General features: G+C 41.7%; 1 protein-coding gene and 1 pseudogene across 1 annotated transcript in view; one reads left to right on the forward strand and one right to left on the reverse strand.

The window, feature by feature from the left end:
* Positions 1 to 19,330, forward strand: part of Fbxo42 (F-box protein 42) — a 106,573-nt gene that overhangs the window by 75,705 nt on the left and 11,538 nt on the right. The window lies entirely within an intron of this gene.
* Positions 257 to 957, reverse strand: LOC124988026 (methylosome subunit pICln-like; annotated as a pseudogene).

Here is a 19,330-nt window from a genome sequence, read left to right on the forward strand (position 1 = left end):
GACACAAAGTTTTGGGGTAAATCATAAACTACAAGTACCCCGTTGGTTGAATGAATTCACCTTTGTTAATTAAGTTTATAGTTACCTCTATTAGTGACAACCTGCTATCTTAGTATAGTTTGTCTTGAGAAAGAACTGGTTTAAACGTTGAGTTTTGGAGAAGGAAAGACTTTCATCAACCCCACTCCAAAGTGGAAGAGGCATCAAGTTCTCTCGTACAGTTATAAGCAGAACATTAAAGCAGCACAGATCATTTTCAGTGATCAACATCTGCATCCTCAAATTGTCCAGCAGCTGTTGGTGTGGCATCTCCCTCCATGCCATCTTCATACTCTCTTACTGAATCTTCTGTCCGGACCCCAGCCATGCTATACTGGCTGCTCACAGACTGAGAAAGCATTCCTTGTCATCTCTCCAGTGTGGCTTGCCCTTTTGCTGTTAAATGGGATAATCCTTCTTCACAGGTATAAAATGTAGGGATATCACCCTGCCCTTGTTCAAGTGCTTCCACATCATATTCCTCTCCATCATAATCATCTGAGTCTTCATCCTCAGGATCTGGGTGCAGAGCCTGGCATTCACACGTTGCAGTGAACAGTGCCTCCAATGCTGATTTATCACTAGGCACAAATCTAAATTCAGTAATAGGCTCGACATCATCATCACTCTTCCTCCTCTTCATCAGCAAGAGATTCTTTTGATTCTTCTCCAAATTTGGCATTCACCATAACATACAAATGCTCTCAAGGATAGGCATTTAGGTCCCTGGCCACCACATGTAAATTAATGATGGAGTATTCCAGTGAGCATCCTAATCCAGAACCATCTAGCCAAGACAGGCGGCTCTCCACGATGTAAAGAGTGCCTTTCCCGTTCAGCACAGCCTCTGTATCTGGTTGCTGTTGCTGAAGCCCCTCATCCTGGAGGCGGCGGCAGGAAATTCTTTAGGAGGCTCATTGTACCGGACAGCATCGAAACCTATTGTGTTCTTGTTAATAGCCATTCTCATTGGAGTTAGATGAAAAGTATGTCGTCTTTTATGACCACAATAAACTTCATGTTGTATCTCTAATATTATCTAAATAGTAACCTTTATATTCTGAGTGAAATTGTTGGCTAATTCTAACTGGGGAGACACTAAATTTTATCCCTGAGACCTTACTAACTTCTGCTTCTCCAAGAACGACTCTCTTGTTACCCAGAACAGCCAGCTGTGCCATGGGTCAATTCCTGCCTGGTACTCTGTTTGACTCTTTATTCTTTAAATAATCAGGATCAGACTAATGTCTCAAGTTTTCCAGTTTTGTGACTTGTGAGGAGATTTTTTTAGAGTCTTATTATTTTCAGTACCAGGGATTGAACCTAGGGTTGCTTAACTACTGAACCACATCCCCAACTCTCTGTATTTTATTTATTTTTTAATTTTAATTTTTAGATTTTGGTACTGGGGATTGAACTCAGAGGCACTTAACCACTTAGCCACATCCCCAGCCCTTTTTTGTATTTTATTTAGAGACAGGGTCTCACTGATTTGCTTAGTGCCTGGCTAAGTTGCTGAGGATGGCTTTGAACTGGTGATCCTCCTGCCTCAGTCTCTCCATCTGATGGGATTACAGGCATATACCACCATGCCCAGCTCTCATCCCTTCTTTGGGAGATAAATCCTTTTTTTTTTTTTTTCTTTAAATATTTCTTTAGTTGTCCATGGGCCTTTATTTTTGTTTATTTATTTATACGCAGTGCTGAGAATAAAACCCAATGCTGCACATGTGCTAGGCAAATGCTTTACCACTGAGCTACAACCCCAGCCCTGGAGATTAATTCTTCAACTGTGCTTTAATTGATTCTGCTTTTCGTACAAGTAGTGCTCTGATAATTTCCTCTTTTCCAGTTCTCTATGGTAGTGATTAAGGGCTGTGGATTTATATTTAATTTATTGGCTTTTACTCTGTATCCTTTTATTGTCTTCTTTTCCATTTTAGTAAACTTTCTGAAATCCCATTCACAAATTTAAATATTGCTTGTTATTGGATTTACATAGGTAAATTACGAGGTGGTTGCATTTTAGGTGAGGAATGGGTTCTTGAAGACCTCCCACAAGGAATTTTAATTCTGCCAGTAAAGAGTTGTTCACTGGCTACAGTAGTGAGAGATGCCTTGACAGCAGTAGGACCATGGCTCAGGGTCCATTCTATCTGCTTTCGTGTTAGGCACTTTTTTTTTTAAACAATACTCTGTTAAGACATAATTTACATGTAGTAAAATGAACAAATCTTAAGTGCAAGACTCACAGGTTTTTATGTACGTATAGAAGCTGTATGTAGGAAACTCATTCCACAGCCATTGGTAGATCTTTGTGTCCTCCAAAAGTGTGGGGATTTCTCCCCACCAATAAGAGAACAGTCAGTTCACCAGCAGTGGACCCCAGCTGTGTTATGGTTTGGGTAGGAAGTGTCCCCCAAAAGCTCCTGTGTCAATGCAGGAATGTTCTAGAGGTGAGATGATCAGATTATGAGCGCTGAAATCTAATCAGTCCATCCTAGATTGAATGGACTGATTGATGGTAAGTGTAGGCAGATGGGGTGTGACTGGAAGAGGAAGGTCACTGAAAGGTGCTCTGGAAGAGTTGCTCTTCCCTGGGTCCCCCCCCCCCCCCCCCCCCCCGCATGCATTCCTGGCTGCCAGGAACAGAGCAGCGCTTCTCCACTGCACCGTTCTACCATGATGTTCTGCCTAACGCTGGGCTCAGAGGAATGGAGTCAGCCTGTCATGGACTGAACTTCTGAAACTGTGAGCCAAAATAAACTTTTCCTCCTCCAAATTGTCCCTGCCAAGTATTTTGGTCAGAGTGACAAAAAAGCTGACTAACATAAGCTGGGTCCTTCTAATTTAATTCAGTTCTGACACTTCTACCTAGAGATAGTTTCAGGTCCTGTGTGATGGAGGCTCAGATCCTCAAGACTGTCTCCACTTCAGATGCCAGCCTCAGGCCTCAGACGCTTTTACCTGTGGTTCTGACTGACTGGCTATGAATCAAGATTCCCACAACTCCCTCCCTTAAGCTTGAGTGGCTCAGAGAATTGAGAAACCTGTTTACAGTATTGTACAAAAGACCTTCCAAAGTATACAAGTGAAGAGATGCATGTGTAGGAAGGATAGGGAGCTTCCTTGCTCTCTCCAGCCGTGCCACCCCTCAGGAGCCTCGTCATGCCCCGTTATACGGAAGCTCTGAAACTCCGTCCTTGTGGGATTTTATGGAGACTTGGTTGCATATCTAATGCCAATACACTGGGTGAGGAAGCCCAACAAGGCTGTCTGTCCAGATGCCTCCTGGCCTTGCTGGGTATGAAGCAGGACCCCTTCTAAATGGGAGTCTTATCACCTACTATCAGACAAGGTAGGCCAAAGAATTTTTTTATGGTCAGCTCTAAGAAAGGCTTCTTATGACCTTCCTTGGGAAAGACAAATTGTACTTTATGTGGCCTGCCTAGCAGGGGACTTTACAAGCCAGGAACCATGGACATATCTTCTATGTAACATAGCCATGTGAGGACTACCTTGATCAAGATAGAAAGTACTTCCATTACCTGCAGAAGCTCCCAGGGTCCCTTCCTGGTCAATACCACTTCCCAGAGAGGTCATTACTGTTCTGACTTTTGACACTACAGTACAGTGTCTATTCTTTTTTTTTTTTTTTTCCAGGAGTGGGTACTGGGGATTGAACTCAGGGGCACTCAACCACTGAGCCACATCCCCAGCACTATTTTGTATTTTATTTAGAGACAGGGTCTCACTGAGTTGCTTAGCGCCTCCTTTTTACTGAGGCTGGTTTTGAACTCACGATCCTCCTGTCTTAGCCTCCTGAGCTGCTAGAATTACAGGCATGTGCCACTGTTCCCAGCTCACAGTGTCTGTTCTTGAACTTTGTATAAGTGTCTTTTTCCTGACTTCTTCCTTTCCACATGTATTTGAGATTCATCCCTGTGGTTGCACCTATCAGTGGTCTGTCTATTCCTTTTCACTGCTGAGTCTTCCATAATATGAATATGTCCCTTTTTTTAAAAGCCCATTCTCTTTGTTGATAGGTAGTCATGGTTTTTCTACTTTGAATATAACTTTTTTTGGGGGAGAGGTGGCAGGTACTGGGGTCAAACCCGGGGCACTTAAAAAACGCATCCAGGGACTGGGGATATAGCTCAGTTGGTAGAATGCTTGCCTTGCAAGCACAAGGGCCATGTGTTTAATCCTGGCACCAAACCAAACAAAACAAAACAAAAAACCATATCCCCTTTCTCCCCAGTAACTTTTTTAAAATTTATTTTTATTTATTTATTTTTTGAGACAGTCTTGGTAAGTTGCTTAGGGTTTTGCTAAGTTGCCCAGCCTGGTCTCGAACTTGCGATCCTCCTTCCTCAGCTTCCCAAATTACTGGGATTACAGGTGTGTACCACTGCACTGCCATCAACATTCTTATGTAAGTTTGGATAGATTATGTACTCATTTCTTGTCAACTTTAAGAAATATTTTAGATATGCAGGATGTGGTGGTTCATGTCTAATTCTAGCTACTGGGGAGACTGAGGAAGGAAGATGGCAAGTTCCAGGCCAACCTGAGCAATTTAGTGAAACTCTATCTCAAATTAAAAGTCAAAAAAGGGCTGGGGGCATAGCTCAGTGGTAAGTATCCCTGGGTTTAGTCCCCAGTACCACCAAGGAGGGAAAAACAGGAAAAATATTCTAGACATGGCAAACATTCTACAGAGTTCTCTATTCCTTTAGTCCTGCTGCAAATAGAAATATCTGATGTTTTAACCAACTCTTACGGCCACTTGGAGAGGGATGACCACTGGCTCATAGTGAAAGGCCATGCTCACTAGTTGGGTCCATGACCTAGAGTGAAGGGAAGAACGCACCCCTGTAGGAGGGCGGTGGGCCGGAGAGAGTCCCATAAGAGCATGGTTTTTGTGCCATGCAGATGCGGGTTCGCATTCACTAGCTGGGCGACCCTGGGCTGATTAGTGACATCTCAGGTGCCTGGCCTTTAGGTGGAGGCGGTGGTTCCTGCCCTCATAGTCTTTGCTGAGACTATGTGCAACTCAGCACTGAGGTGGAGTGGGAAGCTGGCACCTTCTCACATGCTAGTTGCTAGCTAAGGAGTAGAAAGTGGTCATAAGTTGCCTGGGGTGCTTTGGGTGAGAGATCAGGCACACTGGCTTTGTCACTAGGGAATCTAGAAGAAATCAAAAGAATCTAGGAACTTTATGTCCATATGATAATAGTAGGTTTATTTTTGCCGTTGTACACTCTGGGGGCCCTGGTTTAAATTGTCATGAAAATGAAATTGTTGAGAATTCTTCAAAGGTCTGTAGCTCAGTGGCAGAACGCTTGCCTAGCTCGTGTGAGGCACTGAGTTCAATCCTCAGAACTGCATACAAATAAACATAAAGGCATTCTGTCCATCTACAACTACAAATTTTTTTTTTTTTTTAATTCTTCAAATGCCACACTGGAGGGGGCTGGGGATATAACTCAGTTGGTAGAGTGCTTGCCTCGCAAGCACGAGGCCCTAGGCTCAATCCCCAGCACCGCAAAAAAAAAAAAAAAAAAAAGCCACACTGGATGTGGTAGTGCATGTCTGCAATTCCAGCTACTTGGGAGGCTAAAGCAGAAGGATTGCAAGTTCAAGGCCAGTCTGGAGAACTTAGCAGTAAAAAAGAACTGGGGAAGTAACCTAGTCTATCCTAGATTGAATCCCCAGTACTGCAGAAAAAGGTTTCATCATATGCCAGATGTTACCCAAGTAAAGGCTGGAAGTTGTAACAGAATATGAGGAGAAACTAAGTTTTAAAAAAAAAATTTTAGTTGTAGATGGACACATTCATTTTATGTGGTGCTGAGTATCGAACCCAGTGCCTTACATGAGCGAGGCAAGTGCTCTATCACTGAGCCATGATTCCCAACCTGAGAAACCGTAAGTTTTTATATGCACAAATTTTGATGACTAGATGTCTGTTTACCCAGCACATCTTACTTGCTGCCACTTTGGTTCTCTGGCCCATGCCCTTTTTCCCTTGGCCAAGCTCTTAGCTACTAGAAAATCGCAGTAATGCTTGGATGTCTGCCAGGCTCCTTTCCTGGCATGTTAGACATGAATCATTTCAGTTGCTGAGGACTGGTGAGTATCCAAGGCCTACGCTAGGGGCCTGGATGCCCTGCCAAGTTAACAGGAATTCCCTGTTCCTGAGGGATTCCCCATCAAGCAGAAGAGAGAGACAGAAGGAAACTGTATTTTTGTGTAAAGGAAAAGGGCTGTGGATGACCATATAGAGAATGGAAGCACCAGAACTGAGTCTTAAAGAATAAACATGAGTGACTTGGCTGAAGGGTGGAATTGCAAAGGAATTAGAGTGTGAGTTTGGTGTTTATGGACTTAGATATAGGTTTGTATTGCCCAGCCAGGGTTTGTGAGGGGGGTGTGTGAGAGTAGGCAGGGGAAGGAGGTCAGAGAACAGTGTATGGCCAGCAAGGCCCTCACAGTCTCCCCTCCACCATCTCCTGACCTCATCACCTACTGTGTCCTGTCTCTCACTGGGGTTTAACCTTACCTGTAGACTTCAGCTCTTAGTTTTCTTCTGCCTGAAACATCTTTGCCCACATATGCTTCACAGGTCCTTATTCTTGTGACCTTCCCTGGCTTCCCACCTCTAGTCCCTTGGCACTCAGCACCATCCAGCATACTACATTTTTCTCCCCAGCAGACTCCAAGCTTCTTGGGGCCTGGTTCTTGTTTTATTCACTGCAGACCCTAGGGCCTGGCACACGGTAGGCACACAAGAATGGAGTGCCATGTGTGTCTTGCTAAGTAAGGGGTTGAACTTTATCTACAAGCTCTGTTGACTGTGTGAAGGATGATGGAGGGAAGGAATTGGATCCTATTCGTGAATTTGACCCTAGTCTTCCTTGGGGATTATTTTCTGGACAGATCCTAACTAACCACGTTGGTACCTAGTTGTTGAACCTCATCAAATCAATTCCATTTGACACTTCATAACTCCTTCTAATAGAAATATTGGAAGTGGTGAACTTGTAGCAGGACATCCACCCCAGCTTTTGTTATAGCCCAGGGGCTAAAAGGAAAGATTGAATGCCCCCACCCCCTCTTTTTTCACTCTGAGCTTGCAGGTGAGTCTGCCCACAGGGAAGCAGGGAAGTTGAGACCTGCTCCCGCAAGAAAAGTCCTCCTGAAAAGTGGCAGCAGTGTCCAGGTCTGGCCTGGCATCCAGGGACCTTTCCTGGGGTGGGCCTGTGCCTTGGCCAGCCGTGTACTTTCCTTCCTAGTACTGGCAGGCATTGGAGGCCTGGTGAGTGGAAAACAAGTTTCAAGTGCCCTTTCCTCTCTGTGTACAAGGATAGGAGGGTCAGAGAAAAACTGTGCCCAGGTAATACATGGAAGGTTCAGTCTCATTAGAGTGGGCATCTCCACTTTGTTTTTATTAACTGGGTCTGCGTACTGCTTTTTTCTGTTCTTGGAGTTATGGTTCACTGCTATTACTGATCAGAATCCATTCCAAATAGGTAAAAGAATGTGTTCTCACTCGTGAGAGAGCCCTGACTTTAGACTCCCATGTACTGGTATGTGTACACCCTCAGTTGTAATATGTCCTAAGAATTTAGTATGTAATTGTCCTTTCCCTTTGAGAAAATATTTTCTTGATACTCGGACTAAAATAGACGAGTGAGCCCAGTATTTCAGCAGGCTGCTAGTGACATTCAGTCCAAATATACAGATTCACAAGTATCCAGCATCTTCTTCCCATACACCCATTTTTATGCTCATGTTTGACATGAAATGAAAATTTTCATTTTCTTCACTTGTACATTATAAGAGTAATGAGTAGCTGGAATTGATGGATTTGATAACCTCCTTCCCTAATTCAGCAGGAGCCATATTGAACTCAGGGGAATCAGCATATTGTATGCAGCTTTACCCTATTACCATAGCACTGGGGTTATGCCAGTGTAAGGTCACAGATTAACTGAGACAAGTGGTAGGAGACTGGAAAGATGTGGACTTTTCTGAGAATGTGTTTGAAGAGAAAACACAGCCCACCACTTCCAACTCTGAGCCGTTTAACTTCACAGTAGCATGGACAGATCTGTGTTTGGTAACATGCTTCTCAGGAAATGAGATTGATAATGAATTCTTCCTGCCAGAGGAACGTCAAAATTTCCAAGGTTTGAAAAGCAACTACATTCATTCCTTTGTTTGTTTATCTTCATATTCCTTTTTTACTCTAGCCCCAGTGTACTTTAGATCCTAAAGTGTAAATAAGAAGCAGGATCTAGCCAGGCGCCCTGGAGCACACCTGTAAATCCCAGTGACTTGGGAGGCTGAGATGGAAGGATTCCAAGTTCAAGCCTCAGCAACTTAGGGAGACTCTGTCTCAAAATAAAAAGGGCTTGAGGATGTGACTCAGTGATAAAGCACCCTTGGGTTCAATCCTCCACACACACCCCTGTCCCCCACAAAATAAATGAAGCAGGGTCTACAGGCTGAAGAGATAATAAATGTAAATCAATACAAAGAAAATATAAAGAACTCAGAAAAGTAACTGGGTGACAGGAGAGGACAGAGTAGATGAGATGGGATATTTAAAATAAGTTATAAAATGTCTATGGAGCCAGGATTATATGAATAGATAGTTTTTGTTTTTGTTTTTTTTTAAGGTAGTCTGTTCACAATTTATTACTTTTTTTTTTTTTTTTTTTTGACATACTGACTACTGAACACAGAGGCATTCTACCACTAAGCTACATTCCCAATCCTTTTAATTTTTTACTCTGAGACAGGGTCTTGCTAGGTTGTCAAGTCTAGCCCCAAACCTCCTGCTTTATCTCCTGAACAGTTGCATTTCAACTGGCTTGTTGCAATTTTCTTTGTAGTACTCGGGATTGAACCCAGGGCCTTGCACACTAGGTAAGCATTATACCATTGAATTACATTCCCAGCCCTACAATTTACTTTTAAGGCAAGTTATTTGTTTTTATTAAGGTAAGCCAGGTACAGTGGCGCATTTCTGAAATCTCAGTGACTTGGGAGACTGAAGCAGGAGGACTCCAAGTTCAAGACCAGCCTCAGCAACTAGCAAGACCCTGTCTCAAATTAAAAATTAAAAGGGTTGGGAATGTAGCTCAGTGATTGAGCCACCCCAGGTGCAGTCCCCAGTACAAAAATAAAATTGATACGCTTTTGATTAAAATGACTGTAACATACTTTGATGTTCACCCGCGTTTTCCTGTTTTCAGAGAAGGAAAGCACCAAGCAAGGGTCCAGACACCACTTACGTAGGCTAATGTCTATTAGGAAGACATAGGATATTGTTTATTTTAGGTTCTTTGTTGTACTCACTTCTCCCTGACTCCTGGACACACCACTGATCAACTTTCATCATGAACTGGTGAGCTTTCCTTGTTCCTGCTAGCCCTAGACAGTCCCAGAACAAGCTGGGCCTGTAATGGTTTCAGGACATGCACATCAGAGCAGAGCCAGTGGGTTCCCCTAGGAGAGGAAGGACTCTTTCCCGTATATTTATAAAGCTCAGATTCTGGGATTTTTCCAGAATATACGCTTTTATTTTTTAAGGTGGGTGCATATTCTCTCCTGCTAGAAAGAAGAGTGGGAAATTTTGCATAGCACAGATCTGTGTAATCTTTAGTTCTACATGAGGGAGAATAAATAAGATTTTGCCATTTTTCAGTTGGTTCTTTCCCCTGGCTGACAGGTTTTTTACCCTTTTGGACACCAGGCCAGAAACTTTATGACTAGCAACATTGTTTCTCTTCTAAATGGAGCTACTTGAAAGAGTACCTCTTGATTAGAACTGCAATTAACAAGTTATCAGATTAAAATGAAGACTCTAGACCTCTTTTCTCCCAAAAATGGAATCAAAAGACTACTTTGAGGTAACAAGGAGCTATTGCTGTTTCCACCTTGTTAATATTTAACTGATAAGTGCTGCCCTGTTCACAACGGGTCTTTCATGTGGGTTTGTTTATTGTTTATTGGCACTGAAAATAAGGCCAGTAGGGAATTTCTTTTTTTTTTTTCATTCCTGTGTCATTTATAGTTATACAAGATCTAAAAGTTTCTCATGGTCATGACAAAGTTCCTCTTGTTTGGATGTTCCATAAATGACCCAGGAAGTGTTTTTAACATTGTGGGTGTAGTTATAATAATAAAAAATGTATACCTTGAAGACCAAGATCCACTATAAGCTTTGTCTAACATCAGTGAGTTTTTGTATCAATCAGTAATTTGTCTGGTCTTGTTACAACTGAGGGGAAAAAAACAAACAAAAACAAAAACAAAACAAAACAAAACAAAAAAAAACAGAAAAAAACAGTGGAGTCCTAGGAGGGAGATACCAAAGAAATGTTTGAAAAGGTCCACTGGTATTTCCAGGGTACTTTGTGATTGATGGAACCAGTTCTGTAACCATTGGGCTTCCACAATTGGGTTCAGTTCAGTCCCTGTCCTCTAGGATAGTACAGTCTTATTGGGAGACTAGATGGAGCATTTCAACACAGTATGCTAAGTGCTCAGATCAAGGTAAATGACAGGGAGCTCCCTCCCCAGGAGAGCCTTTGGCCAGCATAGGAAGGCTTGTGCTTTCTGAAGAAGGCCATGCCAGTGCGCAGTTTAGTTCTTTTGCACCAGGTACAATGTACTTAAATCTTTGAATTTAAGAACATTCTTGGGTAGAACCAAGTCTTAGGAAGAATTTCAGGTTCTACAATTTTGTATTTACCTTCTACTTTTTCATTAAGAATTATGTTTCAGTATCTTGTATGGGCATCTACACAAATGTAAGGGTTTATTGTAACTATTATTCACACATTGATGTTAAACTGGAAGTATTCTTATTATTGAATAAAAATGAATGTCTATTCCAGATCGAACCTGTGTGGTCCTTGGGCTGTGTACTTTGGAGACTATTCTGAATGGTCTTCAAGGTGGTTATAGTCAAGAGAGACTTTATACTCAAGAGTTTTGGGGTGTCCTCCGTTTTCCTTTTGTTCCCCACTCTACTCAAGCTATTACTAGAGCTCTGGCCAGGAGCCTCACTTAGGGGAGTCCCGATGAGTGAGGTCTGTCCACTCATCCCACGAACCTAACAGAAAAGGTAATAGTGAAAAGTAGGAAAGGAAATTTTAATCAATATGGTCATGTTGGGAAGGCAAAGTAAGAATCTCAGCCCTGACTTCAGGGCTGAATGAAGCTTTAGGTTTACATATAGGAAGAATTGGGACTGGGAGGGGTGGGGGCAAATGGTATGTATAATTAAGCTGTCTTGGTCAAACTGTGGTCTGGTTGACCATTATTCTGGTTCTGCAAGGTCGTTCTGGAGAAGCCCTTTTCTCAAGCGGGGCAGTTTCCACTTGTTGCTCAGGATGTTTATTTGTTAGCCCTGTGATCCTGGAGCGGGTAATGAGACTTTCGGGTATCACTCCAGGGATTTGATGCTTTAAAAGCTATAATAATTGAGGTGGGGCATAGTGGCACGTGCGTATAATCCCAGCAATTCATGAGCCTGAGACAGGAGGATCACAAGTTCAAAGCCAGCCCCAGCAACTTAGCGAGACCCAAGGCAATTTAGTGAGACCTCTGTCTCAAAATAAAAAAAATAAAAATGGCTGGGGATGTGGCTCCATAGTTAAGTGCCTTGGAGTTCAATCCCTGAAACAACAACAACAAAAAGGAGCTGCAGTTGAATGTTCCTGCCAGTCTTGTCTCAGTCTTAAATCTTAAAGATAGGTTATGTAAATTTAGGACAAATAAGCCCTATATTACCAGTTTTTAGGTGAATACTTCTTGAATGACTAACATGCCTACATGCAGAGCTGAGCAGGGTCCAGCCCCAGAGTTTTAGGGAATGAAGGAGACAAATAGAAATGAAGGCAGAGATGCCAGGCCTTATCCTGCTTTAGGTTAACCAAAGGGCATCTGTAGGCCTAAGAGTTGCTGCTTTTAGCAAAAGCAGCCTAAGTCCCTATACTAAAACCATGAAACTTTATTTCTGTTCCTGTTACAAAATATTACTTTTAAGATCAAAAGTTTAGAGATGCATACAATTTAAAATAAACTGTTAAATTATAACTTCCGTTTTTTTTCAAGGAATCTGTCACCTCCCAAGTTAAAAGTACTAGCTTGTTCTCTTATGCCAGAGTCTAATACTGATACGGCATTCTAGGAAATGCCTCTCTAAACTGTTCTTCCTTCTGATTCTTGCTAACAGGAGTCAGTCACTTCACCCACCACCATGATGACAGCTTTACCCAACGAAAGGCTTGATCAGAGCCTTCTAAGACCCAGCTTTGGTCCTAGCAGTAAAATCTGCCCTTCCCACCCTTCACATGCACTCCAACTTGAGAATCCTGTCACAAAAAAGTGTGAACACAATAGTAATGCCTGGCAGTTTTGTTGGCTAATCTAGTCTCTTTGGTCTTATTTTACCCTGAAGTCTAGCTTTGTCCAGGAAGGATGGATGTCCTGAACGTGGGGCACAGGCAGGCATACTGCATGGAAGTGCAAGTGAATGCCTTTCATTGGACAGACCCTGAGAAAGTATATGTGTGTGCAGAGTTGTTAACATGAGATGGGATGTGTCCTGAACCTTAATGGCATTTTATTCCTGGTCCAGCCCCTCGAGGTGCTGGGAATCTAACCCCGGGCCTTTCACATGCTAGGCATGCCTAACCTCAGTACTGTTTTTCATTCTTTACTGTTCTTTTGGCATCATTACCATAAAATAAAATAATTTGAAAGTATCCAGGAAAAAAATGCCACTGCCAATTTAAAAGCAGTTTAGACCATGTCCTCTTTTTTTTTTTTATATACCTTTATTTTGTTTATCTAGTTTTATGTGTTGTTGGGACTTGAACCCAATGCCTCATACATGCTAGGTGAATGCTCTACCACTGATCCACAACCCCTGCACCATTTTGTCCCCTTTAAAAAGCAAATTATACAGCTGGGCATGATGACATATGCCTGTAATCCTAGCAGCTCTGAAGGCTGAGGCAGGAGGATCACAGGTTCAAGGTCAGCCTGGGCAACTTAGCAAGAACCTGCCTCAAAATAAATAAAAAAAGACTGGAATGTAGCTCAGTGGTAGAGATCTTGCCTAGTATATATGCAAGGCCCTGATTTCAGTCCCCAGTCCAAAGAAATAGGCAAAAAGCAAGTCACCCAACAAAAATCTCAGAATTTCATGAATTTAGCAGAGATTTTGCACATTACTTTCTTCAGGATTCGTTGGCGTGCTGGTGAGTCTCACAGTTAAATTTCTCATGTATATACTTTTATTGTTTTCAAACTTCACCCTCTTGTAAATTTTTAATTTCTGGGCTGGCAATGTAGCTCAGTTGGTAGAGGACTTGCCTTGCATGCACAAATGCGCTGGATTTGCTCCCCAGCACCACAAAAACAAACAAATAAATAAATAAATACCTAATTTATAAACCTAGATCTGTTTTCAAAATCAGGGAGCAAATCATTTATGCTATTGCAATTCTTAAGGTGATTTTTCTGAAAGCAGATAGTTGGAACGATTTTCCTTCTACTTATTTTGCAGTGTATATTCAGCAACCTGTAGATGATGATGACCAGGGACATGTTTGTGTATTGAACATGTTGAAGTAGTTCTTTTTAGCACCACTGTGATCAAAGCATTTGTGAAGTGGAGTCGTTCTGCACCCTTATCCTTACTCTGCTATCAAAATGAAGGGGCCCATATGGTCACATACAGAGTATATGCACAGAAAAAGGTTTAAATAGGTTCAGTGTTAATAAAAAAATGCCAAACTTGGCAGTAAGGCAAAAGGATAACTGCATTCCTCCTCCTCCTCCTCCTCCTCCTCTTCCTTCTCTTTTTCTTTTTGGCAGCACCAGAAATTAAACTCAGAGTTCAGGCCTCAGTGAATGCTAGGCAAGCACTTAGCCCTGAGCCCCATAGGATGGGAGCATTGTCTAACAGGCTTCCCTGTGGATCAGTAAACTCTCTAGGATATGGTTCTCAAGGTCTATTCCCCACACCATCAGTATCACCTGCGAATTTATTAGAAATGCAACATTTAGGGCCCCACTTCAGTCCTGCTAAATAGCAAGCTCAGGGACACCTAGTGTCATGCTTAAACACATCCTCCAGAGCTACTGACACAGCTGAAGTGTTGTGTCACTGCTTTAGAGAATGGTACCCCTTTTCAAGACTTACTGTTAATTGGGGCCTAGGCTTTATGAAGTTGCATATTAGTTGTAGATTTTTGCCTGTAAAAGATAGGCATGATTTCTATTAAATAGAAAAGATTAACCCCAGAGATTTTATTGCTTCATAGATATTAACTGGTCTTGTCTTCAGCTTAACAAAGGTTTTATCATGCCACTATTCCTCAAATTCTCCTTCAAATCAACTTTTGCTTCCTGCTTGTCCCCTCGTTAATGAGTTAAATACATCCTAACAAGTTTGGTCTTCATATTATGAAACATATTTGTAATTTTTTAAACTATATTTTGACATGGTGAAAATAGCCATTTTCCAGGAAGTAGGAAGGGCTCTCACTTTTTCTTTTAAAAGTTCTTTAGTATCTGATTATTTTATTTAAAGGTATTTAAAAATACTTTTGTTACTTTAAAAAATTAAACAAAAATGAACAATTTACTCTAAAAGTTCTGTAAGTGACATTGAGAAAGTGATGGAATTGTAAGTCTGCTTCTCACCTTGCGGCACTTGGTTGTTATCGCCACGGCAGCCTGCACTCAGAACCAGGTGCATAGGTCAGAGAAGGGAAGGGACCCAAAGCGCTGAGCACCCCATAGGTCATCGCCTGGAGGCCTTGAAACATCTTTTTACGGAGACTCTTACTTAAACATTAACTCTTTTCTTGTATTAAGTGACCATTTAGGAGGTTGAATTTCTTTTTTTTCTTTTTTCTTTTTCTTTTTCTTTTTTTAGGAGGGTTATTGGGCATTTAACCCAGGGCATTTACCACTAAGCTACATCCCCAGCCCTTTTTATTATCTGCTTTGAGGCAGGGTCTCACTAAGTTACTGAGTCTGACCTCCAACTTGTGATCCTCCTGCCTCAGCCTCCCAAGTCACTAGAGTTACAGGTATGAACTACTGTGCCCAGCATAAATTGGATTTCTTAATAGCTCAGAATGTGGATTTGCTTTTTTCTTTTTCCATTTTTTCTTTTTTGTTTCTCAGGAGGCACATACAACAGCATCTGGCCCACAGTGAGCATTGTGCCTACTATTGTGCCTACTACTATTGTGGCTACTATTGCCACGAGTCATCTGTTAAGTGGGTCTAGTAGTAGAACATGCCCTGTCAGTGTTAACCTGCATTGTAAGATTAAATGTGATAAAGAATGTTAATGCCAAGTACTCAGTAGTTAGCACATGATAGGCACTCAACTGGTACTATTTATAGCACCTAAAAATAAACTAATATTAATAATAATGACCCTAGTATAGAGCTATAATTTTTTTTTTTTAGTCATGCATAAAATAGAGGCAACTCCAGTTAAAACAGGTGCTATTTGATCTTGTTATCTAGCAGTTGAGCTGTTCTGCTAGTCCTGGGTTCTGTGTGAATTGAAACTGTGATTGTGGGAAAATGACACTGAAACCAAACCAAGATTTGGAATTGCTTCCCTGTTCTGACAGCTTCTTTGCAAATGTAAACAATAATTTGCATAAAGTGGCCTTATCATTCTGCCACTGTCTCTTACATGTGAACATTTCTTCTGATTTCCTAGGAACCTTGAGAGACATCTGAACCATTAGCATTTTCAGCGAATGTTAGTTCTGTTGTGCAGGGTGGGTGTGTCTCTGGTTATCAGGCTTCCGCAGCTGCCTTTGGGACATGTGCCTTGTTTTGGTATTTGCTCCATTGCTCATACCTGCCATGTGATTAGAAGGCCTTCAGTGTGTTTGGGGAGGGGGGTGAAGCCTACGGGGATGTCCAGTGGCTCTTGGGGAATAGACTGGAGTTACCTGCTGTCCACATGTGATCTGGGCACCTTTGGTCCTCATTAGACTCTTGATGGAGTGACACTCTTTCTTCCTCCATTTTGTACAATGATACCTAGGCTGCATTTAGAGGCCCAGGAGCTCAGGTTGTTTGTTTTTGTTTTTGTGTTTGTGGTACTTGGAATTGCACTAAGGGCTTCACATATGTTAGTTAAACATTCTACCACTGAGCTACATCCCCAGCTGTGGCCCCCCACCTCCCTACTCCTTTTTGAGGGTCTGAAGATGTACTCAGTGGTAGAGTACTTACCTGGCATTTGCAAGGAGCTGGATTCAATCTGCAGTACCACCAAGTAAATAAATATATATATGTATATATATGTATTTATTGATTTTTTTTTTTTTTTTTAAATTTTGACAAAGGGGTCTCAAAGTTGCTGAGGCTGGCTTTGAACTCATGATCCTCCTGCCTCACCTCCTGAGCCGCTGGGATTACAGGCATGCACCACCATACCCAGCTCCTCTTACACTTTCTTGAGCTAAGTAGTCATTCTGCAGGGGTAGGGATGTAGCTCAGTGGTAGAGTGCTTGCTAGTGTGCCTGAGGCCCTGAGTTTAGTCACTAGCACTGCACAAAGGAAAAAAAAATCATTTGTCATTACTACTCTAACCTCTAACCATATACTAATAGTTAAGTCCTGTTTTCGTAAACTTTGTTCCAAGTAGATAGCAGTATTGTCAAATGTCTGTGGCTAATTGATCTGGTAATAACACTGTATTAATTTGCCTTTACAGTAACACTACCACCAGGCACTTGCACTGTATGCATTGCATAATATGACTCATTTAGTCCTTGAGACCACTCTTTGAAGCAGTGCTATTGTTTCCATTGTATAGATAAGGAAACTGAGGCAGAGAAAGATCTAGTAACTGGCCTGACTTTCACAGCTGCTTGAAGGTCAGTATAGGCGTCTGACCCCAGGTAGGCTCCCTTGAGAGCCTGTGCTCTGACCGTAGTTCCTTATGCTGAAGCCTTGGTGTACGTTGTGTTTTGGAATTCAGAATTTTTAGTTTTAGGATGGGAATACAACATGTGTGCCTTTATATTTTTGGTGGAATCTGGGCAAGACCCTGAAATCATACTTAATAACTCTATCAACACCTATGAATATTCACACAAAGCAGATTAAATAGCACTCTACATAGCCTCATCATTTTAGGTCAAGTTTTGTCATCACCAGATGATTTTTTAAAAATAGGTTTTCACACCTCTGAGGATTCTGTCATTTCAAATAAGGAATGAAGGCTCTGTACTGTGTAGCCTCTCAGGGGCTTTCCTAAGTCAAGTGACTTGGCAGTGGGGCAAGAAAAACTATAATGAATTCATATTTCTTTCTTGTTTTTGTTTTTGTGATTTTTATTTTTGGATTTGTTTTTGAATTCATATTTCTTTTTTTTAATAATTTTAATTGTAGATGGACACAATACCTTTATTTTATTTATTTATTTTTATGTGGTGCTGAGGCTCGAACCCAGTGCCTCACGCGTGCTAGTAGGCAAGGGCTCTACCACTGAGCCGCAACCCACCCCTTGATTTCATATTTCTTATCCAGGCATTTTTGCAATGCTGGGGTCGAGACCCAGGGCTTTGTACATGACTAGGCAAGTGTTCTGCCACTGAGCCACATCTCTAGATTTCTTCTTTTTAAAAACTGAAATAGCTTATTTCCCCAATCATAGGAAGCAAATATCACTTTTTGTAAAGGTCAGCCAATACAGAGTGTTTTTTTATAAAGAAGAAAATTAAAATCATCTATAATCTCATCATTCAGAATGATTAACTATTACTGACTTACTAGATTTTCTTTTCTGTGTGGGAACACATAAAGGAAAAATAGATTATTTTAATTTGCCTATACTTGAATTCTGTGTGACTAACTAGATATGTGACCTTGGGAAAATTAAGCACTTTATGCTTGAGTTTCTTTATCCGCACAATGGGGATGATAATAGTGCCTTCCTGGCAGGTTTTTACAGGTACTAAGTGCATCGCTTAGAACAGTGCCAGGACCATGGCGCCCTCACCTCAGCTGCTGCCGTTTCATGCTTTTCACTTGCTCTTTTCAGTTCTCACTTAATAGAGCATTCTAAGATAATCAAGCACAGAGGCACCCACATTTTAAGTTACCTAGTATCCTTCTGTGTAGATATTCTTTGATTTATTTAAACACTGCAAATGAGCATCCTTGTATCTATTTTTCTTTTCATTTGCCCAGCTGTCTTGTTAGAGTAACCCCTAGAAATGGAATTGGTGACTAAAAGTGTATGTAGACTAAAAATTTGCATGCAAATTACTGAAATTAAAAATGAATTTTGTTTGGCTGTTTTGGGAGACCCTTGTTCTGCTGCTTCACTTTATACACTTGATTTTCAAAACCTGAATTTCGAATATCTCAAATCCAAATCTTCATTTTAGCCTGGAACATTTAAGTTATGGTTTACATTACCACACTGCCAAAACCTATTCTATACTTACTTTTTTCCTTCCTTTCTCTCTCTTTTCTCTGCCATATTAGGGATTGAACCCAGGGGCACTCTGTCACTGAATTGCTGAGGCTGGCCACAAATTTGCAGTCCTCCTGCCTCAGCCTCTTCAGTCACTAGGATTATAGGCCTGCACTGCCTCACCTGGCCAACAGTAGTGTCTTTAACTAAATCATATTCTTTAGGTTTCCTAGTTGACTAGAAGGCTTCCTCTTGGAGAAGGAAAATTTTGCACCCAGAAACACTACTATTGACTGTGCAAAGGAAAACAGGTTATTGGTAGCCCCTTTGGCTGCAGTACCTGGGGATATGAGAGTAGAGATAAGGAACTTTTTGTGGGGGGAGTACCAGGATTGAACCCAGGGGCACTTAACTGCTGAGCCACATCCCCAGTCCTCTTTTCTATTTTATTAGAGAAAGGCTCTTGCTGAGTTGCTTAGGGCCTCGATGAGTTGCTGAGGCTGACTTTGAACTCACAGTCCTCCCTCTGCCTCCCAAGGATAATGAACTCTTGAAGTATTTCAGCCAGTGTCTCATAAGGACCTCATTGCCATGGTCAGGTCCTGTCTGAATTGGTGTCTTTTCTATCAGGAAAGTACCCAGAATGGAGTGCGCTTACATGCTCTCCACAGGCTCTGAGAACTGGTGTCTACTCCATCTTCTCACCCTTCAGACTTTTATATGATACCATTAAAACAGCCCGAGTGGAGTTTTATAAACCCTGTTCCATACCCCATGCTGAAGAGGGAGACCAAA

Source organism: Sciurus carolinensis, chromosome 1 (genome assembly GCF_902686445.1).
Source record: "Sciurus carolinensis chromosome 1, mSciCar1.2, whole genome shotgun sequence".
Classification (NCBI taxonomy): domain Eukaryota; kingdom Metazoa; phylum Chordata; class Mammalia; order Rodentia; family Sciuridae; genus Sciurus; species Sciurus carolinensis.